This window comes from Macaca nemestrina, chromosome 5 (genome assembly GCF_043159975.1).
Source record: "Macaca nemestrina isolate mMacNem1 chromosome 5, mMacNem.hap1, whole genome shotgun sequence".
In the NCBI taxonomy this organism is placed as follows: Eukaryota; Metazoa; Chordata; class Mammalia; order Primates; family Cercopithecidae; genus Macaca; species Macaca nemestrina.
Window position 1 is genome coordinate 154,117,754 of NC_092129.1, and position 23,821 is coordinate 154,141,574.

General features: G+C 48.1%; 1 pseudogene; it reads right to left on the reverse strand.

The window, feature by feature from the left end:
• Positions 1–16,837: 16,837 nt before the first annotated feature.
• On the reverse strand, positions 16,838–20,292 carry LOC139363078 (HLA class I histocompatibility antigen, alpha chain G-like; annotated as a pseudogene).
• Positions 20,293–23,821: the final 3,529 nt, after the last annotated feature.

Here is a 23,821-nt window from a genome sequence, read left to right on the forward strand (position 1 = left end):
TATGCCCGAGACAGGGAGTTCCCTGGACTTCTCGGTACAGGTGGACTTAAGCTAATGGGTTGGAAAAAGAGAAAGGGAGGCTGAATTCCTCACTTGCAGCCAGACCACAGCTTCCTAAGGCCTCAGCCCCCTTCCCTGGCTGATGCTCCCTCCCCCACTCCCTCTCACCAGGATCCTGAGCCCCCAGCAAGCTGAGCTGGCCAAAGCTGAGGAACTGCTAGAGCAGCAGCTGGAGCTGGACCAGGCCCTGCTGGAAGGGCAGGAGGGGGTGGTGGGCCCAGGCTCTGGTGCTCAAGATCCAAAAGCTGAAAAAACAGATGAAGAGGCACTGAGAGAACCTGGGAGCAGACACCGAAGCTTCCCACGGATGCCCCCGGCACCCTCCATCCCTGGAAATACTGCCCACCGCCCCCCACAGGAACCCCAGGATCAGAAACACCCCAGCCTCTCCCAGGCCTGGGAAAGCAGAAGAGACCTCCACAAAGGGCTGGCAATTGGCAGGTAGTTGGGGAGCCAGGGCTCTGCAGTCTTGGTCCCATCCCCCTTTGACCTCACAGCAGGGCACCCAGGCCTTACAGGAATTTACCCTGGACCATGCCCTAAAATAACCTCACCCCAAATACAATAAAATGAGAGAGCACCCACACATAATGCAGATGCACTTGTGTTTCATGTTTAGCTATGTTAAACATTCTGACAATCAGGAGTGGTGCTGATGCAGAAGAGGGAAACCAGGGGGTGGGAGAGGACGACGTCAGGGGTGGGGGTAGTATGGTCTCCTTCCCCGCTACTCTGCTTGCAAAGCTTATATCTTGCAGTGAACACCAAGAATGAGTTTTCAGACAATTCCAGCTGAGCGGGACGGGGGACAACTCTTCTGAGAGAGTGCCCCAGCATCCCTCCACCAAGTATTTACTGAAAGGGCTTGTTAAACTAGTAACATCCACTAGATGGCTTTTTGAGGTTGGGTCATGAGATACCTGTGACCTTGTAAAAGCACTCAAACCACATGCTCAGGAGGCTGTTTTCAGTGTTCCTTATCACACACTCCACTCCTTGTCCTGATTTCAGGGCCAAGGAGTTACGTTCTCTTGCACAAATAACATGCACACAGTGCCTCAGTATTTTTCCTTGTCCCGACATCAAATGCCATGTATGTAAGCTTGAATATGGTGCCATGTACCACCCACACTGCTGTCCTCTCCTGAAGGGCAGATGGTCACATTCCAGAATGGGTGAGTCCCCTATCGTGTCTGTTCAACTGAGGGGAAATGTGGCATGGTCAGAATAAGGCATGAAAAGCTGAAAATGAGACATGAACACATGGCACACATGCATGGGTGGTGCCGGGCCAGGAACCTCAGGGCCCTCAGTAACACTTCCCTGCGGTCATCGACAGCTTTCCTCAGGGCGCCCACAGTCCTATCCCATCTTCTCCACCCGCGGCGCCCGCGGCTTCACGCTCTGATCCTCATTGCGGCTGTGGAAGCGCAGAAACCGCGTGTCGCCCACAAAGGCGCCACTGAGGATTCCAGGGCTCGCGCGGTGGAGGTGGAGTTTGGTGGCCTCCAAGTACCCGGGAATCCGGGCCTGGACCCTGGGAAGGGGCACTTTGGGGGCGGGAGAGGCGCAGGGAGCCTGGGACCCCGGCCCACTCCCCTGGGGTCCCCATCCGCTCCTAGTCTCCGAGACGCGCTCGCTCCGCCTCCCCGCAAGGACCCAGCCTCCCGGGCTCCCTCCCACGTCCCACCCGGCCCCGGAGCCGCTCACCCAAGAGCTTCTTACTGTGTGGGAGGAGCTGGGGAGGGGACAAAGGAACGGGGACCAGGGGAGGGTGGCATGGGACATCGGCGCCTGGACAAATGACCTGAGGAGTCTGCAGACCCCAGCCCTGGGCCAAGGCGCCGCGCGGGGGAGCTGCTGAGCCCTGAAGGTCGCCTTTTCACTCCTGCCTCCTCAGCCCCAGTTCATCCTGATCGTTTCCTCACCAGCCCAGGTCTCCCCAAGTCAGGCCCCACAGAGGAGCAGGGGTAGGGGGTTCCGGGACGCGGCATCCGGCTTCTCTGGGTATCTTGGAGTCCAGAGAGAATCCTGGAGATCTCCCACTTTTTGAAGCCCATTCTCCACTCACTCTGATGACTTCTCTAGACCCCAGTGGAAACCAGATACAACGCCCTCATCAGTCCTGGGGGAAAAACAAGAGCAAAGTATGAGAGGTGGCCATGAGGTCTGGGAAACTCCTGCAGAATTCTCATGAGAGGAAACTCTTCAGAGCTGGGTCCTTGGCTTAGTTTGTCTTCCCTGCCCAGCCACCTGTCCCAGAGCTGGAGATACTCAGGTTTAAGCCAGAGACTGGATATTTTCCTTGATGGTGACATAATTTTTGTCGTCTTCTCTCCTGGAAGGGGAGCCCCAGAACCATCAGAGAGTGATCCACTCTGCCCTCTCTTCTTATTCTTCTGTCTCTCCAATCTCTCTCCCTGAGCTGGACTCTCCACCCACCCGCACATTCTGGATAATGCAGAGACGTGAGCATGACCCCGGGTCAGAATTGTCTGCATGCAAACCCAGCTCCACCGTGGCGACCTTCATTCCTATTGTATCACCTGAAAATGGAAAGCACCACATACAGATGTTGTGAGAATTAAATGAATTCATATTTTTAAAGTGCTGAAGACACAGACTAACACATAGCACCGTGACAGTGTATGATGTTATCACTGTTGCTATGTATTTAGTCCATTTTGCCTGAGCCTCTTCTCTTCCCTCTGGGTTCCCAGGGAAATTCTCTGTTGGAAGATTATGTCTGCAAGACTCCCTTGCTCTCGTCCACGTATAAGTGGCTTGGTGACATCAGGTAGTCCTAGTGCAGGCGCAGAGAGTAGGGCGGTTTTGATCTGTTGGAAAGCCGACTTGGCTTCTTCTGTCCAATTAAATGGCTGCTGCCCCCATGTTGCCTGATACAAGGGCTTAGCCAGCTCTGCGAACCCAGGTATCCATAGTCTACAAAATCCCGCCGACCCCAGGAATTCCCTTACTTGTCGGGTGGATTGTGGTCTGGGGATCTGCAGAACAGTCTGCTTCTGGGCGTTTGTTAACCAGTGCTGCCCTCCTTTAAGCAGGTACCCCAGATAAGTTACTTCTGATTTACAGATTTGAGCTTTTTTTGCCGAGGCTCGGTAGCCTAGATTCCTTAGAGCTTGTAAGAGACCCTTGGTCCCTTGAATACAAGCTTCTTGGGTCTCAGCAGCAATCAGGAGGTCATCAACATACTGTAGTAAGGTTATAACAGGGTGTTTGCATCGGTACTCACCCACGTCTTCATGGAGGGCCTCATCGAACAGGGTAGGAGAGTTTTTGAATCCCTGCAGCAGCCTGGTCCATGTCAGCTGGCCACTTATGCCCTTCTCAGGGTCAGTCCACTCGAAGGCGAAGAGCTTTTGGCTCTGAGGGGCTAAAGGCAAACTGAAGAAAGCATCTTTCAAATCTAAAACAGTGTACCATTGATGTTTAGGGTTTAGGGTACTCAGGAGGGTGTACGGGTTAGGCACAGTTGGATGTATGTCCATAACCCTCTTATTGACTTCTCTCAAGTCTTGTATAGGTCTGTATTCTCCGCTACCAGGTTTTTGTACTGGCAACAATGGAGTATTCCAGGGCAAGTGACATGGGCGAAGGACCCCTTGGTCGAGGAGCCAGCGAATATGTGGAGCAATCCCTTCTTTGGCCTCTAGGGGCATCGGGTATTGGCATACCTGAACGGGGTCTGTCCTAGGTTTGAGTTCAACAAACAAGGCAGGACGGTGTTTTGCTAGTCCTAAGCCCCCCGTTTCCACCCAAGCTCCTGGATATTGTTGGAGCCAGTTTGCTATGTCCTGGTCAGGGGCCGCTCGCTCCTGGTGGAGCCGGTACTCATCTTCTAGGGTTATAGTCAGGATGGACACGGGCTGATTTTGGGAGTTGGTCACGACGGGCCCCTCAGGAAGGAAATGGATCTGTGCCCCTATTTTAGTTAGCAGGTCTCTCCCTAATAGGGGACAGGGGCTCTCAGGGATGACCAGGAAAGAATGGGTTACATTCCTGGCTCCGAGGTTTACTGTTCTTTGTGTTGTCCATGGGTATTTCTTAACTCCTGTGGCCCCTTGTACCCACGAGGACTTGGAGGATAATTTTCTATTAGTTTTAACTAGGACTGAGTGCTGTGCTTCCGTATCGACCAAGAACTGGACTGGGGACCCCTCCACTTGCAAAGTTACCCTAGGTTCGGGGAGGGGGTCCAAACCCCGTCTTCCCTAGTCTTCGTCTTGAGTGACTAGTACGGGTGTAGACCTAGGGGGTCCCTGTCCTCATTGTTTCTTTTTAGGGCAGTCTCTTACCCAGTGGCCAGCTTCCTTACAGTATGCACATTGGTCTTTGCTTAGATTATCATGTCTGGGGGACCGCCTAGGTTGGGTGTTGTCTGGCTGTAGATGCTCTTTCTGTACTACTGCTGCCAGGACCTTGGTCATTTTTTCAGTGGCCTTAAATTGCTTTTCCTCTGGAGTATCTCTGTTATTGTAAACCTGCTGGGCTATCTGAAGGAGGTCCTGAATCCGCTTTCTCTCTAAGTCTTCTAATTTCTGGAGTTTTCTTTTAATGTCTGGGGCCGCCTGATTTACGAAAGACATTACAACAGCTGCCTGACTTCCTGGAGCCTCTGGGTCTATGGGGGTGTACTGTCTAAAAGCTTCCATTAATCTTTCTAAGTAGGTAGCTGGGCTTTCTGTCTTTCCTTGCAGAACAGAGTATACTTTAGCCAAATTACTGGGCTTGCGAGCAGCTGCCCGGAGACCCGCCATTAGAGTCTGGCGATAAAGGTGTAGCCGTCCTTTACCTTCTGCCGTGTTGTAGTCCTACACCGGCCTGGTCAGAGGAAAAGTCGCATTTATGAGGTCGGGGTTGGCAGTCGGTTGACCGTCGTCCTCCGGGACCAGCTTTCTAGCTTCTACCTGTATTCTCTCTCGCTCCTCCATTGTGAACAAAATTCGCAGGAGCTGCTGACAATCATCCTAAGTGGGCTGGTGGGTGAACATGACACTATCCAGTAAAGTCATTAAATCTTTGGGGTTGTCTGAAAACCGAGCACTCTGAGTCTTCCAGTTATACAGATCACTGGTGGAGAATGGCCAGTACTGGAGCCTGGGGATTCCCGTGTCATCTGGGGGTCCTATTTCCCGAAGGGGTAGAGCCACTGTGGAGTCAGGCGGCTGGGGGGGGGCTAGGCCGCAAAGTACGCCCTCGCATCCGCCCAGCCGGCCCTTCAGAGTTACTTTCACTTTCAGTGGGTCCGGGTGCGCCGGCTGCCTCCCATCCGCCTGCTCCTTCCCGCCGCTCAGCCTGGGGGGCTGGGGCCTGGGGCCTGGAAGGGTACGGAGGGGGTTCTGTGGACAGTGGGTCCCCGCTATCAGGTAGAACAGGATGGGGGGGGCAGTCGGTTGCTTGGATTTTAGCGGCCGAGCAACCAGTGCCTTACAGGGTTCAGGGGCTAATTGGAAAGGTGACAGCCAAGGAGGCAGGTTCTCAACAAGGTCCTGCCATATGAGGATATATGGGATTTGATCCAAGTGGCCTGCACGCCCAGGTAGGAAAATCTTGGACTTTACTCTAGTGATGACAGGAAGTCGGAACGTCCCTTCGGGTGGCCACCCCACATCAAAGGCAGGCCATTCGGAGCGGCACAGGGTAATTAGCTTTCCCTTCCTGATTTCCATACTAAGATCATGGCCCCTTGCTCTAACATCCTTGAAATTACTTGTAAGGAGAGTTAGGGAAGTGCTCTGGGTATTACCCATCCTATAATAGTTTGTAGCCTCTTCCTGTAAAAGAATATGGGTTAGAATTCCTGTAAAGGAAATCTGGCGTATTAATAATATCTAGCCGCAAGCGTGCTCCGGAAGCCCGGGTCAGAATCAGTTCAGATATCTAGCCGCAAGCGCGCTCCGGAAGCCCGGGTCAGAATCAGTTCAGATAAAAATCTAGATCAGATCAGACGAGAGCCAGGGGACGTCTCCCACCGGTCTCTGCTGGCTGTCCTATAGCGCGTCCGCCAGGACTGCGTCAGCTTTCAGTTTCAGACCTCGCGAGTCACAGATACAGGTTCAGAACAGACACAGACAGACAAACAGAGACGAGCCGGCTCACCTATCAGCAGATGGATCCTGGTAGATCCGTTGACCAGGGGTCTGGTGGGCTTGGGGAATCCCGGACAAGCCCCCAGATGTAATGCCCAGACCTTTTGTTCCCCAAAGAAGACCACCAGAGTCCAGAGTCAAAGCCAAGCGGCACGGATCTTTTACTGCAAGTTCGAACTTGGTCCCTCCATCCCACAGCTTACAAGAGGGCCCCGAACAATGCGAGTGCTTGCTTTTTATAGCCCGATGTAAACAGGATATGTTGAGTTACAGGGGAACAAGGTAATTCTCTTGGTTACAGCATTACAATTGGTTAACATTATACGTTTAACATTTTTTATTGGTTCCCACTGTGTCCTTATCGGAGATTTCCCAGGTGGTGTTTTTCTAAAGTTGTGAGATATATGGAGGAATGTGTTTGTGCTGGGCTCAGGGAGTTGTGAGATATATGGAGGAATGTGTTTGTGCTGGGCTCAGGGAGTTGGGAGATGTATGGAGGAATGTGCCTGATTTCTTTCAGTCAAATGAGATTTAACATTAGTCTAGTCAAATTCCTACACATCACAAAATGAGTAAATGTATGAGGCATTCCATAGTTTATGGTAAAGGTGAAGCAAGCATATACATAGCACTGTGAATGAAGAGATGCAAATTTACTCACACTGCACTGGAACCTCAGATGTTAAAGGGAAACGGTCATCTTAAAAGTTGCCACAGAAGAAACACAGATCATCTAAGAAACAACTGGTTTAAGATATAATCGTTTTTCCCTGCCAGCCACAGCAGCCGGAAGAGGCATAATGATCGAGAGCTGAGAGAAAACCAATGTCCGACCAGAAATTTGTGGTTGGCAAATCTCTCTTTAAGGAATAAGAGTAAAACAAAACATCATCATATAAATGAAACTGTTGGACTATCTCCAAAATGCCCAGTCTAAAAATATTTACAAAGACAGTGAAATATATAAGAAAGAAACAGAGAAAGAAAGCAGAAATTTTAATTTGTAATCATTGGTATCTGTCAGTAGTCATTATAAAATATTAATAATGTAGCATTCAAAGGAAAAAATAATATAAAATACTGTAACATGTTGTGTTATGATTTCCTTACCCGTATTCCAACCCCCCACCTGTGCCATCTATGAGGTCCAATGAATTTGATTCTCTTTTCTGAGATCAACTCCATAGAGTACAGCCCCAAGAACAAGTTAGGTGCTTGATGAATTTTGACCATATGAATAACTTTCTTGAAAGTACTTAGCAGATCAGGAATGTGACACATAAGCACAATTCAAAAGTGGCTGAGGAGTGACACCAAAGAACATGGTGGCATGAGAACTCCAAGGACCCCCTCCACAGCGGCAATGTGCTTGTTGAAACACCAGTATTAAAAAATCTCCATGAGAGCTGTGATTGGATTTAGTGTTGATACATTTTTTAAAATTGTGGTAAAACAAACATACTGTCATGCGCGTCCGTGTGAAGAGACCACCAAACAGGCTTTGTGTGAGCAACATGGCTGTTTATTTCACCTGGGTGCAGGCGGGCTGAGTCCGAAAAAGGAGTCAGCAAAGGCGGATAAGGGTAGGGCCGTTTTATAGGATTTGGGTAGGTAAAGGAAAATTACAGTCAAAGGGGGGTTGTTCTCTGGTGGGCAGGAGTAGGGGTCACAAGGTGCTCAGTGGGGGAGCTTTTTGAGCCAGGATGAGCCAGGAAAAGGACTTTCACAAAGTAATGTCATCACTTAAGGCAAGGACTGGCCATTTTCACTTCTTTTGTGGTGGAATGTCATCAGTTAAGGCAGGGCGGGGCATTTTCACTTCTTTTGTGATTCTTCAGTTACTTCAGGCCATCTGGGCGTATACCTGCAAGTCACAAGGGATGCGATGGCTTGGCTTGCGCTCAGAGGCCTGACACATAATATATAATTTACCATCCAACTATTTTTTCAGTGTACAATTTGGTGGCATTAAACACATTTACAGTGTTATGTAACCACCACCAATATCCATTTCCAGAACATTTTCGTCTTCCCAAACAGAAACTGTACCCGTTAAACCATAACTGCCCATTCCCTGGTAACCTCTATTCTACTTTCCGTTTCTATGAATTAGCTTATTCTAGCTACCTCATATAAGTAAAATATCATATTTGTTTTTTTATTTCTGGCTTATTTCACTTACAGTGCTTTCAAGGTTCATTCAATCAGAATTTTATTCACTTTTAAGGCTGAATAATATTCCATGTTGAAAGGACACAAAGATAGATGTGTACCCGCACCCCCGCTACACCCTTTGTTCTGCTCTCTAATCTTTGCACATACCAGAGATTTCGTAAGTTCTGTGAGTACCTGTTTTTCTGCATGTACCAGAGATTTTGTTTTGCACATACCAGAGATTTCGTAAGTTCTGTGAGTACCTGTTTTTCTGCACATACCAGAGATTTTGTAAGTTCTGAGGCAAGGTCACAAGACGTGTTTAAGTAAGATAAACTCTTGCTGCCATAAACCTGCTCTCCCACCTCAAAGGTTGAACCGAAATATCAGAAATGGCGGGAACCAATCATAGTTAGCCAAATCGCCTTGTTCAAACACTAGCCAATCATATATCTGATTTGTATAATAACTCTATGCCCACTTTTCTTAGACTATATAACACTGCTCGGAGCTCAGTGGGGGAGCTCTCCTGCCCGTCTCGTTTCGCGAGCGAGGGAGAGTTCCAGGTTCGAACCTGTAATAAAGATCCTTGCTGCTTAGCTTTGACTCTGGACTCTGGTGGTCTTCTTCAGGGAATAAACGGTCAGGGCATAACAATGTGTATGTGCACCATGGGCTGTTTATCCAGTCATCCTCTGATGGACACTCGGTTGCTTCCACCTTTTGGGTATTGGGAATAGTGCTGCTATGGGCCTGAGTGTGCAAATATCTGTGTGAGGTCCTGCTTTCAATTCTTTTGACGATATGCCCAAAAGTGGAATTGTTGTCTCATATAGTAATTCTAATTTTACTTTCTTGAGGAACCAGTATACTGTTTTCCATGGTGGCTGCACCACTGTTCACTCTCACCAGCAGTGTGCAAGTGTTCCCATTTCTCCATATCTTCAACACTTGGCCTAGTGAAGTTTACCATATTTTTATGTCCTTGTTGGAATTCCTTATTTTTATGTCCTTATTGTATATCTTCTTTGGATAATTGTCTATTCATGTATTTCACCAATTTTTGAATGAGATTGTTTTGCTATTGTTCAATTATAGTTCTTTACATATTCTGGATATTAATTCTTTACCAGATATATGATTGGCAAATAGTTTCTCCTATTCTGTGCATTTTCTTTTGCTTCTTTTAATAGTATCCTTTGATGCAAAAAAGTTTTTACATTTTGATGAAGTCTAATTGTCATTTTTCTTTTATTACTTGTGCTTTTGGTCACCAGCCAAGAAACCCATACCAATTCTAATGTTCATAAGATTTTCCTCAGTGTTTTCTTAAGGGTTTTACAAGTTCAACTCTTAAGGTTAGTTCTTTGAGTCATTCTGACTTAATTTCTGGAAAGGGTGTAATGGAAGCATGAATTTTGTCCAGCATCATTCTTTTGCATGTGGATATCCAGGTTCCCAGCACCATTTGTTGATGCACCATGTATTGGAGTGGGGCTGACACATTTGTGAGATGCAGTGAGCACTAACACATGGGAGCACCATGCATTTGTTTACCTGTATTTACTCCACAGTTGTTTTGAGAAGGCTTTCACTGACAAACCCAACAGAAATGAATATATATGACTTCCTATAAAATGAAATTTAAGAAAAATTATATGTTTTAAAGTGTTAAGACTGGAGCAAGACTAGAATGTCACCAGACAAAGAGAAATATAGGCTGAAATGAAGAGTTTATGTTTACCTTGCTACACATTCTGTTGGCCCACGATCTCTTCTGCTTATTGCATAAGACAGCCACAAAGTGGGGTGATAGCTCATATAAGCAGTCCCTGGTTTTCTACTTCAGAAACAAGTTTAAATCCTCTGCTTAGACAGAGTAAGGAAAATAACCGAAAGATGTCGAAATTGGCATCTACAAAGTCAAAGAAGTGAGTAGTAAATGTAAACATCAGGAATCAAGGAGATTCTATCTTTTTACACAGCAATGGCCTCACTATGCACTGCTAAAGGGAGAAGGTCCCTTCAGGGGACCTTCATGATGAGGAAAAACCCTATGTTGAAGGGGTGGCCTGCCCCTCCACACCTGTGGGCGTTTCTCGTTAGGTGGAAGGAGAGGCTTGAGAAAAGAAATGAGACACAGAGACAAAGTATAGAGAAAGAAAAAGTGGGCCTAGGGGACCAGCGCTCAGCATGCAGAGGACCCGCACCGGCACCGGTCTCTGAGTTGCCTCGGTATTTATCGATCATTATCTTTACCATCTCGGAAAAGGGGAAGTGGCAGGATAACAGGATCATAGTAGGGAGAAGGTCGGCAGAAAGACATATGAATAAAGATCTCTGTGACATGAATAAGTTTAAGGAAAAGTGCTGTGCCTTGATATGCACATGCAAACATCTCCATAAACCTTTTTAGTCCATAAAGAGCAGCATTGCACGTCCCACCTTCAGCCCTAAGGTGGTTTTCTCCTATCTCAGTAAATAGAACATACAATCGGGTTTTACACGGAGACATTCCATCGCCCAGGGACTGGCAGGAGACAGATGCCTTCCTCTATCTCAACTACCCAGAGGCCTTCTTTCCTCTTTTACTAATCCTCCTCAGCACAGACCCTTCACGGGTGTGGGGCTTGGGGATCATCAGGTCTTTCCCTTCCCACGAGGCCATATTTCAGACTATCACATGGGGAGACCTTCCCTGTGACCTTCCGCAGGGTATGTGCCCCTGGGTACTTGAGATTAAGAGAACGGTGATGACTTTTAACCAGCAAGCTGCCTTCAGGCACTTGTTTAACAAAGCACACCCTGCACAGCCCAAAATCCTTTAAACCTTGAGTCACCACAGCCCATGTCTCTTGCAAGGACAGGGTTGGGGGTAGGGTTACAGATTAACAGCATCTCAAATACAGAACAAAATGGAGTCTCTTATATCTGCTTCTTTCTATATAGACACAGTAACAGTCTGATCTCTCTTTCTTTTCCCCACACTATATGATGTAGGGGTTTTCTGCTGCACCCCTAAATTGAATTGTCCTTCTCTGTAACTACAGGTCTCGCAAAGTTTTATAGCTTCAATGATTTCACCTGGGCTGATACTTTGTTTTGTTTTTGGTGTTGTTTGTTTTGAGCTGCTGCCCGGGGCTTAGAAAAGTGACTTGGATATTTTGCCAAAATTGTATTTCTTTGATGGAATTTGAAATCCATCAACCCTCTGCCTTCCCGGTGTATCCCCAGAGCGAGTTGAGTACTTTGCACTTCTTTTCAGCACTTCCCTAGAAGTGGTAGAAGATTTGGAGTTAGGGCCTCCCTCAATCTCTACCTTTTCTTTAATTCAGAGGATCACAAACTGTTGGGGGAAGAGTGGTGTCTTGGGCCCCCCGTTGATCGGATGAATATTAATATCCAATGTCCTGTAATGAAGTCATGTGTGCATGTAACATCACTTCTGCATGCAGTGTCACAGGAAAGTGGGTTCGCGGACCCCAGGTTAAGAGCCTGAACACTAAAGACACAGAGCTAGAACTCTAGGAAGGGAGGGATGACTGGGTGGAACCTCGTCTTGTCCTTTAGTCCTGGGGCCTTTTCACTCCTCACATGGTGGGTGCTGGGCATCTGGCAGGTACTGATGTTGATGGAGTCGAGGGAGGGAACTGGACGGGACTGGGAAAAACAGGGTTGGATAGATAATTAAGGCAGACATTATTTTTTCTGAGTGTAAGTCATGGCTTGAAATCTGGAGAGTCTGAAGGACTATCCCGCTACCCAAACCTGTTTTTTCCTTTTCCCTCAAGCCTCATTTGGCCACAGGCCCAGTATCAACACCAGGGGGCGCCCACAGACCATGAAGGCGCCCACAGACCATGATGGCACCACGCAGCTGGGATTGTTTGTGGTGGGCTCCCGGTCCCTGACTTAATCAGGGGAGCCAAGACTCTGCAGCCAGGTGGCCCGGATTCAACCTGCAGCTCTGGTCCTACTGACACTTTTCTTCCTGGTGCCTCAGTTTCTTAATCGGTGAAATGGTGAGGACACTACAGCACTTAGCTCTGGGGCGGGTTTCTCAACAGCAGCACTATTAACAGTTTGGGACAGAGACTCCCTTGTGGCGCGGCCAGCCCTGTGCATTGTGGGAAGTTTGCCGGCAGCACCCCCACTCACCCCCTCCCACCAATCCCCACGTGACAACCGAAAATGTCCCGGGATTTTTGGTTCTCCCTTGGGTCTGGAAGCTGCACTTAGGCATTTTCCCACCTGACACTTGAGCTCATCTCTGCTTCGGTCCACTTAAGGTCACTTTAAAAAAAAGTTGTTTCTTTAAAGATTGTATCCATCTTTTAAACAAATCTATTTTCTTCCTTTATTTCTGCATTCAATTAATCCTCCCAAACCCTTTGTTTAGTATATCTCAAAATGTATCAATTCCAATTCTAGTAATTGACGTATCTAACTTGCATGATACCTGTTATGACCCCTGGTAGAGCTCTGATTCCTTTAGCACAGGGAATATGTTCTCGATTCTGCTCTGGATGATGTAAATCAGTTTATTTTACTTGTCTGGGATGTTGCTCCTCACCTGTAAAATGTAAATGTGCATATGGCTTGGATTACTAAGTGGTTTTATTTCTTCATTCACCTGACATTGTTGTGTACCTGCTGCAAGTCAAATACATGGCATGATATTGTTTCCTTGATCACACCACAGCAAATGAGAAAATGAGACATTATAGCAGGTGTGGCGGCACATGCCTGTCGTCCTAGCTACTCAGAAGGCTGCGGCAGGAGAATTGCTTCAGCCCAGGAGTTTGAGGTTACAGTGAGGTATGATATCACCATTGCATTGCAGCCTGGGCAACAGACCCTGTCTCTGAAAAAAAGGAAAAATACAGCGTGAGCTGTCTGCATGTACTCCATGTCTCAGGAGACCCATGTCCTGTAATTTTTCTAAATGGCATCTCCATGTGGTTTTTCATGAATGTTTGTCTGGTATTTCTTTTCTATCCTTTTAACTTTTCTGTACCTTCTACTGAAATTATGGCTTTTTTAAATAGCCTCCGGTTATTTATTTATTTACTTATTTATTTTTACTCCTCTGCACTATTTGTCTTGTAATTGGAGTGTCTGAGTCCATTATGTTTAATGTAATTGTTGACCTCATTGGGTTTAAGTCTGTACATTGTCATTTGCTGCCTTCTAATATTATCTTTCTTGCTCAACTATTTTTCTTATGTTGCCTTCTTTAGATGAATAAAATCTTTGCATTATTGTGGTCTTCTCAATAAGTGTTCTAGTTAAAAATTATCTTATTATTTCTTTAATTATCTGAGAAAGCACAATAATCTGTGACTTATTATAACCAACAGCAGACCGTAACTTCCCTGACTTTCACCTGCCTGTGCAGACAGCCCAGGGGAGAATCAGTGCTCTGGCTCTGAGACACAGGGCTGGTGGAAGTAGGAGAGTGATTGGATGATGAATCTGTAGCTGCAGAGGCATCTGGGCCCCTCACCTGCATTCCTCGTAGATGTCTCCTCCACTGAATGCCTGCGATGCCCTCTCCTCTGTATGCTCCTGCCAGAGTCTCCCCATCTCCACTGACAGCAGCTCCACCCTTCTGCTCACTCAGTCCAACACTGTGGGTGTCCTTGATTCTTCTTCTCACACCACAGATAAATCCATTAGCAAGTGCTGTGAAGTCCATCTTCACATTCATCCAGAATCCCTTCACTTCCCACTATTTCCCCTGTCACACCCCAGTCAAGGTAAGCAACGTCTCCATTCTGGAATATTCCACTCCTTTCCCACTGTTTTCCCCACTGTCTCACTGGTCCCCACCTCTCAATTCTGTTCTTAGCACAGCAGCCAGAGAGAAGCTTTCAAAGGATAAGTCCTACCATGTCCCACTTTTAAAACTGTCCTCTAACTCCCCATGTCATTCAGAGCAAAGGTCAACACCCTTCCCACACCCTCCAGGGCTACCTGCTCTGTCCACACCTCTGACCTCATTTCAGTTTCTCTCTGTTCAACCCTTCTGACCTCTTCATCCTTCCAGGAACACAGACAATTTCCTGCCCTAGTGCATCTGCACTGAAGGTTCCCTGCCTGAAAAGAACTTTCCCAGGCATCCTTGTGGACAACTCCTCACATCCCTCAAATCTTTACTCCAAGGTCACATTTGCAACAAGGCCCATGCTGACCACCCAGCACAACAGCCACCTCCCTGTCCCCACAGCCCACACTCTGGATCACCTGCCACACAGCACTTGCCACCTTCTCAGTCAAGCATTTTGTGTTCCTACTCTGCTTATACTATATCTATCATCTGCCTACAGAGGTGTCCAATCGTTTGTCTTCCCTGGTTCACATGGGAAGAGTTGTCTTGAGCCACACAAAAAAATACACTAATGACAGCTGATGAGCAGAAAAATATAGAGAAAAGAAAAAAAGGTGCGTGGATAATTTTCATGATATCTGTCACTACAAATAAACAAAAAAGTCGTCACATTCTAAAGCTGTCCTGGGCCACATGCATCCCGAGAGCCACGAGTTGGACAAGCTTGCATCTAGAACGTATACACCACAAGGCCAGAAATGTTTCTGTTTTTACTTTAATGATGTTTTCTAAATGCAAAAGCAGTCATATCCGTAGCAGACAACAAATGTCTGTTGAATGGATGATCACTGTGGAGCACCTCCCTATTCTAAAGGCAATACCTTTATTAATGTAACCTCAGGTCAAATGTCATTTTGTAGCAGCTTCAGAACAATATTATCTCATGTGGACATAAATGCACCAGTGCTTTTCTTGCCAGGGCTACTTTTGTGTCCTCCCTCCTTCCCTCCTCCCACACCAACCCTCCTGTACACTGCAGCACATAAACATACATTTCTCTTCAGGAAAGATAACCCTAGGCTTATGGGTCCAATTATCCAACCACATGTGAATCTAAATTAGACTCTGCTTTACAAATCCATGAGTTTGGATTGGAGCCAGTGCTAGGATTACTACAATTCAGGGCAGGAAGAAGAGTAGGAGAGAGAGCAGAAGAGGAGTTCCAACAGAAAATAACCTATGATGAAAAACTCTGGCACCTCTCCTCTGGAAGTTTCAGAATCTGCTTCCTTTAAGAATGTTGGGGAGGCCAGGCTTGGTGGCTCATGCCTGTAATCCCAGCACTCTGGGAGGCAGAGGTGGGCGGATCACAAGGTCAGGAGATCAAGACCATCCTGTCTAATATGGTGAAATTCCATCTCTACTAAAAATACAAAAAATAAGCTGGGCGTTGTGGCACGTATCTGTAGTCCCAATTACTAGGTAGACTGAGACAGGAGAATCACTTGAACCCGGGAGGTGGAGGTTGCAGTGAGCCGAGATGGTGCCACTGCACTCCAGCCTGAGTGAGACTCAGTCTGAAAAAAAAAAAAAAAAAGGAAGAGGAAGGTTGGGGAAAAGATGGAAATACAATTGAAAGAGACCTGGAAGGAGGAGAAGAGGTATATGGGTCTGAAAATTTTTCTTCTGATAACACAGGAACTTCTATGTGTAGGGGCCACCCTGGGTGATATCCAAGTCCCTGTTGTAAAGGTAAACTGAGGCTGGAGCCAAACCAGGAACGAAGACACAAGGCAAATGGCAGTGAGAATAGCCTTTATTAGGACTCGCAGGCGAGGTTTCTCGGTCCAAAGGTGCGGGCCGAGGAATTAGCGCTGAGGGGCTTTTTATAGCCCAAGAGGTAGGGAAGCTGGTAGTGCAAACAGGGCCTGGGGGATCTTGAAACTACTAGGGCAGGAGTTGAGTAAGGGTCATGAGGAAGGGGTCTTTGGAAACTGTCAACCGAAACTGCTGTTTACGATCTTGTGGAATGCAGGTGAGCTGCGGGTCATGGGGGAGTGTGGTTGCCTAGCCAGAACTCTGACGCATGTAAGTCTGCGGGTGTGTACAAGGGTGAAGGGAGTCTTTAACAAAAGGCCTGCTACGCCGGGTAACGCCGCCATGTTGGGTCTAGATTCCTGCCTAACACCTGTGATCACAGGTCCTGCTGGGACAATGTTCTACTGAAGGGCCAAAGACAATGGAGCAGCAAAGATGACCCAGCTGAGCAGTGACCACATAAAGTTCATGGTGGCCTGAGCACCCACTGTGCACAGCCCCATCTAGTCTCCTCCTCTGCAACAAATCAGCACAAGAGTAGCTCCCTCCTTTTCTATCTGTGAGAAGAAAATGTCCTTTGAGAGGTCAGAAAGGTGGCAGCACCATGAGACCCTAGAGGAAACTCCTAGTCTTGGACCCCAGAGAAGTTTCCAGAAATGTGTGACTGCAGACCCAGGGCAGGATAAGGGAAAACAAGGAAAGCAGATGTGGGTCCTGGACTAACTGCCTTTCTAAGGTCTGTCCTTAGCCAGGGACCTTCCCCTGACCTGTGATTACTGGGATCAGGTCCCCATCACTACAATCATCAAGGTGATAAATCTGTGCTTCTTTGTCACATGTGCTTTACAAAAGAGTAAGTGCTGGCACACAGGGCGTAGGCTGGGTCGGCCCATGAGTGTAGATGGTGCTTCCCAGTAACCAGGCAGGGCATTTCTACCTGGGGCTTGGAACCCTCAGTGGGACAAAAAAACTCAGAGCTCTTCTTCCTCCACAGCACAAAAGTGACCACAGCTTCAGTGACAACAGCTGCAAAGACAACCAGTCCAGCAATGATGCCCATGATGAGGATAGTGGAATGGAAAGACTGCTCTGGGAAAGGAGGGGAAGGTGAGGGTCTCTGACCCCAGGCCCCACCACTGACCCTGTTAAAGGTCTCCAGAGGGGCTCCTGCTTTCCCTAAGAGACACGACACCTCCATCTCCCTCCTTACTCCATCTGAGCATGAGGGGCTCAGGCAGCCCCTAGTGCTGCACCTAGCACGTGAATCTCTGCTCCTCTCCAGAAGGCACCACCACAGATGACCACTTCTGGAAGGTTCCATCCCCTGCAGGCCTGGTCCCCACGAGCTCCACGTCGTGGGTCTGGTCCTCACTCTCCCGCTGCCAGGTCAGTCTGATCTCCACAGGGTAGAAGCCCAGGGCTCAGCACCTCACGGTGGCATCATAGTCAAAGACAGGATGGTGGGTCACGTGTGAATTGGGGGGATCTGAAAGGAAAAGTCCAAAAACTCAGGCACTTTGCATCTCTCGTGGGACACTCCAGCAGCACCAGTATGTGACCGTCCTAAGAATGAACCAGATACCTGGCGGGATGGGGTGGGGGGAGGGAGCACGTAACTCAGACACCAGCCTGGACACGGGCACCTGGGATAATCTCCTAATCCTTGGAAAGTTCTAATCTCTCAGCGGGGGACCAGGGACTTCCGATTCTGACCTGAGTGAAGGCCAAAGGACTCAGAGGAGCTGGAGTCAGACCCCCACACACATTGAGTGTGAGGCAGAGAGCAAGGCCTGAGGGGAAAAGTCCTGGTGCCTAAGACTGCTGTGGGGTCAAAGGGAACTCCTGATCAGTATTCCAGGGATTGTCTTCCCCTCCACTCCCTCAGAGACTTCATCCCTTAATTGTCCCAGAGAGCAGGGCGGGCCCTCAGAGTCACTCTCTGGTACAGGATCTGGAAACCCAGGAGGATTCCTCTCCCTTAGGACCAGAGGGAGGGCGTATTCTAGTGTTGGTCCCATTTTCCTCCTCTCCTTGTGCTAGGCCAGCCTGGGAGGTCTACAGGAAATCGGGGAGGTGCCCCATGGCCCCTGGTACCCGCACGCTGCAGCATCTCCTTCCCATTCTCCAGGTATCTGTGGAGCCACTCCACTCACGTGCCCTCCAGGTAGGCTCTCCTTCGTTCAGTCGCTTTGGCCGCCTCACACTTGCGCTTGGAGATCTGAGCCACAGTGTCCACTGCGGTTCAGGAGCACAAGTCCTCGTTCAGGGCGAGGTAATCCTTGCCATCGTAGGCGAACTGTTCACACCTGCAGAGGAGGCGCCCGTCGGGCCCCAGGTCGCAACCAATCATCCACTGGAGGGTGTGAGACCCTGGCCCCGCCCCCTCGGTCAGCCCCGCCCCCTCGGTCAGCCCCGCCCACCGAACCTCGCCCCCTCCCGGACCAAGCCGCAGGGATTTTGGTAAAGGCGCGTGGGCTTCTCCCAGGTAGAGGGTCTGGGCGAGTCCCGCGGCCTCGGGGTGGATCTCAGACCTGGAGACTCGGGAGTACCCCGGTCGTCCGTAGGGCATGGAGGTGGGGGGTCGTGATCTGCGCCCCCGGCCGGGGTCACTCACCGGCCTGGCTCTGGTTGTAGTAGCTGCGCAGGGTCCGCAGGTTCACTCTGTCAGTCTGTGCGTGGGCCTTGGCGATCCGTGTCTCCTCTTCCCAATACTCTGGCCCCTCCTGCTCCACCCACGGCGCCCGCGGCTCCATGCTCGGACTCGCAGCGTCGCTATCGAGCCGCAAGAACTGCGTGTCGTCCACGTGGCCCACCGCGATGAAGCGGGGCTCTACGCGGCCTGGCCGGGACACGGCACCGCTGAAGTACCTCATGGAGTGGGAGCCTGGGGGCGAGGAGGGGCTGAGACCCGCCCGACCCTCCTCCCCGCGCGGCTCCCCGGGTCCTGCACCACCGTCGGGCGGGCCCCTGGCCCTCCCCGCAGAGGCCATCTCCCGACCCCGCACTCACCCGCCCGGGTGTCTGTCAGGGCCAGAGCCCCCGAGAGCAGCAGTAGGAGGGTTCGGGGCGCCATGACCACCATCCTTGGCGTCTGGGGAGAATCTGAGTCCGAGTGGGTGAGCGAGGACTTTAGAACCGGGACCGCGGCGACTCTGGCTTCTCTAAAAACCTGTTACCTAATGGGAGTGAGAACTGGAGTCGCCCGGTGAGAATCCACGAAGAAGGACCCGACACAGGTTGGGAGACGGAGAGAAACTCTGCGGAGATGGGGAATCCTCAACACGGGGCCTCCCCAATCCATACACTGCCTGTGGGGCCTGAGACCCTGAGAGCCACGCCTGGGGCCCTGGGACGTCTCCCTGACCCGCTACTCCTGTGCCAAGCGTTCTGTCGCAATGTCTCCCTGAGTCTTGGCACAGGAGCTGTCTGAGAAACCAGGGAGAAACCCTCGGCATGGGCCCCGTCCCTCTCCCTTCACTTTTCATCCCGGACTCCCCGTCCCAGAACTGGACTCCCTGCCTCCTACTCCTTACCTGTCCCAGTGGACTCTTCTAGAAGAAAACTCACCCCAGAGAGCTTGTTGCCAGAGAGTGAGCTTGCCCTGGGAATGGAGGTGTAGAGACAGGGCTTCTTTTTCTTTTCTTTTTTCTTTCTCTTTAAATCTGGAAAAGTTGTGCCTGAGTGCATGAGATAGAACAGAGACCAGTTTGCTTTTTGTTTATTAACTACAGTGAGTAGCAGAGTCTTGGTAACCTCTGAATGATCAGGAATCTAATTGGTGAAAAATGTGACTTTGGCCCCTTGATATATAAATGTGTCTAAAAGCGTTACAACAGGATTCACAAAGCTCCTAAGTTTCACTTCCCCAGACAATGTATCTGTGACTCCCACTTGTTGTATTTTAAATTTTCCACCATTCTGTAGCCTTGAGTTTCCCTGTGAGTCCAGGACATCTCCTCAATACAAAGCAGCACACTGTGGTACTGTGTGTTGCTACCACAAGTCAGTACAGTCTTTATTCACCTCACAGTTGCAAGTGTTCAACGCAGTCACAATGCCCCTCACTAGTGCTCATGCACTGCTTGTTTTTAGGAAGTATCCACATGTAAGTGGTGTGTATATTTTTTAGGAATACTTAGTACTTTTAAACCTGATTAACATAAAAAACGATTAGTTTCTAGGCAGACCCACATAAGACATTAAAGGCCAACCTCAAAGGTCACCCTGCGAGGCTCTGTAGATGGATGTATTAAAATCTATAAAACAATGTATTTAAACCTAAGAATTCTGCTGCTTTGGAATTCTTTCCCTCTGCTCCTTTTCCTCAACTTCTGCTTCTCCAGCCCTTCCCTCCATCCCTCTCATCCCTCAGGCCCTCTTCTCCCCTTAATCCCCACCACCCTGTCACTCCTGAATTGTGGATTTAGCACGGTTCCATGACCTGCTACGTACGTGACTGTTCTCTCCACAGTGGTCCTGCTGCTGTGAGTCACAGTGTGTCATTTCTCCACCTAAAACACTCCAGTGGCTCCACCTTGTTCTTGTGAAGCTTCTAGAATGTCAGGCACTTGAGCATATGAGGGCATACCTGGTTCATCATAGGGACTAAATGAATTTTTCTTGACTGACTGAATGAAATATGAGTGTATTAAATTGCATCACAGAAAATTATAAAATGTAAAATACTGAAAAAGTTAAAATATATTTTATTTTATGTAACTAGTGTGCATATCAATTCATCAATTCATTCCACGAGTCTTTTGAGTCTCTGTATGAATTTTACAAGACTGTGTAGCAAATTGTCACAAACATTGGCTTTAAACACACCCATTTATTGTATTCATTGATTTGTTTTTAGAGACAGAGTCTCCCTCTGTCATCCAGGGTGAAGTGCAGTCACATGATCATGGCTCACTGCAGCCTCAAGCTTCTGGGCTCAAGGGACCCTCCTGCCTCAGTCTTCAGAGTAGCTAGGACTGCAGGCAAGTGCCACCATGCCAAGGTAATTTAAAAAAAAAAACTGTAGAGACGAGTGTCTCACTGTATTATCCTGACTAGTCTCAAACTCCTGGCTGCAAGTGATCATTCTGTGTCAGCTCTTCAAATGTTGGGATTACAGGCCTGCACTACCACGCCTGGCCAAACAACACCCATTTATCTGTTTATAGTTCCTTAGTCAGAAATCTGGGCATGATGTGGACAGAATGTCTATTCCGGGCTTCCCAAAGCTGTGTTTTCATTTTGAATCCCCTTCAGGCTTATACAGAGGTGGCAGAATGCAGTTTCTGGCAGCTGTAAGACTGAGGTCGCTGTTCTTCGCTGGCTTTCACTGTAGAGAACAGGGAGGCTGTGCTCAATTCCTGGTGCCCACCAGCGTTCTTTCCCACACAGCCTCTTCATTTTCAAAGCCCACGGTGGAGGAAACCCCTCATGTTGAGTCCCTCTCACACTGTGAATCTCTATGCTCAGGAAAAACCCAGTCCTTTAAAGGGCTCATCTGATTAGGACAGTCCAAGCAGGATAAACCCACCCTAAAGTCAACTAATTGAAGCGCTTAGTTATATCTGCTAAATCCCTTCACAGGAGCACCTACATTAGAGTTGGTTGAATAACTGGAGGAAGGTGAATGACCAGGAGCTGGTTGTTGGGGGCCATCATAGAATCAGCCTAGCAAAGATTGGATCTTCCTTTTGTGTTTTATTGGGACACAGTTGGAAATTGGAGTTGTAGTAAAGTGATCATTGTGAATGGTAATAAAACGTCCTCTTCAGCCATGAAAATTCTCCTTACCTTTTAAAACTAAGTTACATGTTTATTATCTTATAGTTAATTTAGACCAGGTGTGGTGTCTCACGCCTGCAGTCCTAGCACTTTCGAAGGCAGAGGAAGGCAGCTTTGACTGCAGAAGTTCAAGATCAGCCTGGGCAATATGATGAAACCCCCATCTCTACAAAAGAATAAAAAATAGAAAATTAGCCAGGCATGTTAATTCATGCCTGCTGTCCCAGCTACTCAGGAGGTTGAGATCAGAGAATCCCTTGAGCCCAGGAGGTTGACACTGCAGTGTATGATGATCATGCCACTGCACTGCAGCCTGGGTGACAGAGTGAGACCCTGTCTCAAAAATAGTAATATGATGATGATAAATTTAGAGCAAGTGCAAATTAACGTGTAATAATATATCCTCTTGTGAAAATGTATTAGTTATTTACTACTGCATAACAAATTATGTAAAACTTAGCAGCTCAAAACAACAAATATTCATCATCTCCCACAGTTTCTAATGGTCAGGAATCCAGGAGAGGTTTCCCTGAATGCTTCTGGCTCAGGGCCTCTCACAAGGTTGCAGTCCAGTTGTCAGCCTAGGGCTGCATTGTCTGAGGGCTTCACTGGGGCTGGGGATTCACTTGAAACATGGCTCACTCACATGGCTGTTGGAAAAGGCCTAGTTCCTTGTTTTCTGGTCCCAGGCAGCCTCAGTTCTTAGCCACAAGGACCTTCCTGCAGGGCTGCTTATGGCACAGCAGCTGGCTTCCCCCAGAGCTCATGATCCTAGAGACAGAGAGAGAGAAGGTGGAAGCCACAGTCAGTTTCACATTCTACACCCAGAGTCACAAACTGTTATGTCAGCATTACTGTATCAGTTAGAAGTTGTATTATTCCGTTCTCACACTGCTATAAAGAAATACCTAAGACTGGGTAGTTTATAAAGGAAAGAGCTCAATTGACTCATAGTTCTGCATGGCTGAGGAGGCTGCCCCAGGAAACTTACAATCATGGCAGAAGGGGAAGCAAACATATCCTTCTTCGCATGGTGGCAGGAGAGAGAAATGCAGAGTGAAGTGGGGAAAATCCCCTTATATGGTACATATACACCATGGAATATTATGCAGCCATAAAAAGGAATGAGATCAAGTCCTTTGCCGGGACATGGATGAAGCTGGAAGCCAGTATCCTCAGCAAGCTAACACAGGAACGAGAAACCAAACACCGCATGTTCTCACTTATAGTTGTGAGCTAAGCAATGAGAACACATGGACACAGGGAGAGAAAAACACACACGGGGGCCTATTATGGGAGGGCAGTGCTGAGGGGAGCATTAGGAAAAACAGGTTCAACCACTGACTTCCACAGCTTGGGGGAACCATCCCCATGATTCAATCACCTCCCATCAGGTCCCTCCCCCAATATGTGGGGATTACAATTCACAAGACAATTCACAATGAGATTTGGGTGGGAACACAGAGCCAGGCCCTATCAGAAGTGCATCACTAAGTCCAAGCCACACTCAACAGAGGGAATTAAGCTGCACCTCTGAAAGAGAGCTGTACTAAAGACTTGCTATACGTTAAAAGCAAAATTAAAATTATTGTTTCAGGATTTTGTAAAACAAAGCCTTCTTTTATCTAATTATTTTTCTTTAATGCTTTAAGCTTGTCTTTTAATTTAATTTAATTTAATTTTAAGTTCCAGGGTACATGTGCAGGTTTGTTACATAGGTAAACATGTGCCATAGTGGTTTGCTGCACCTATCAACCCATCACCTAGGTGTTAACCCTGGCATGCATTAGCCATTTTTGCTAATGATCCCCCTATCACTGCACTCTCCCAACAGGCCCCAGTGTATGCTGCTCCTCTCCCTGTGTCCATGTGTTCTCATTGCTCAGTTCCCAATTATAAGTGAGAACATGTGGTTTTCTGTTCCTGTGTGAGTGTGCTGAGGATAATGGCTTCCAGCTTCATTCATATTCCTGCAAAGGACTTGATCTCAATCCCTTTTATGGTTGCATAACATTCCATAGTGTATATGTACTATATTTTCTCCATCCAGTCCATCATTGGTGGGCAC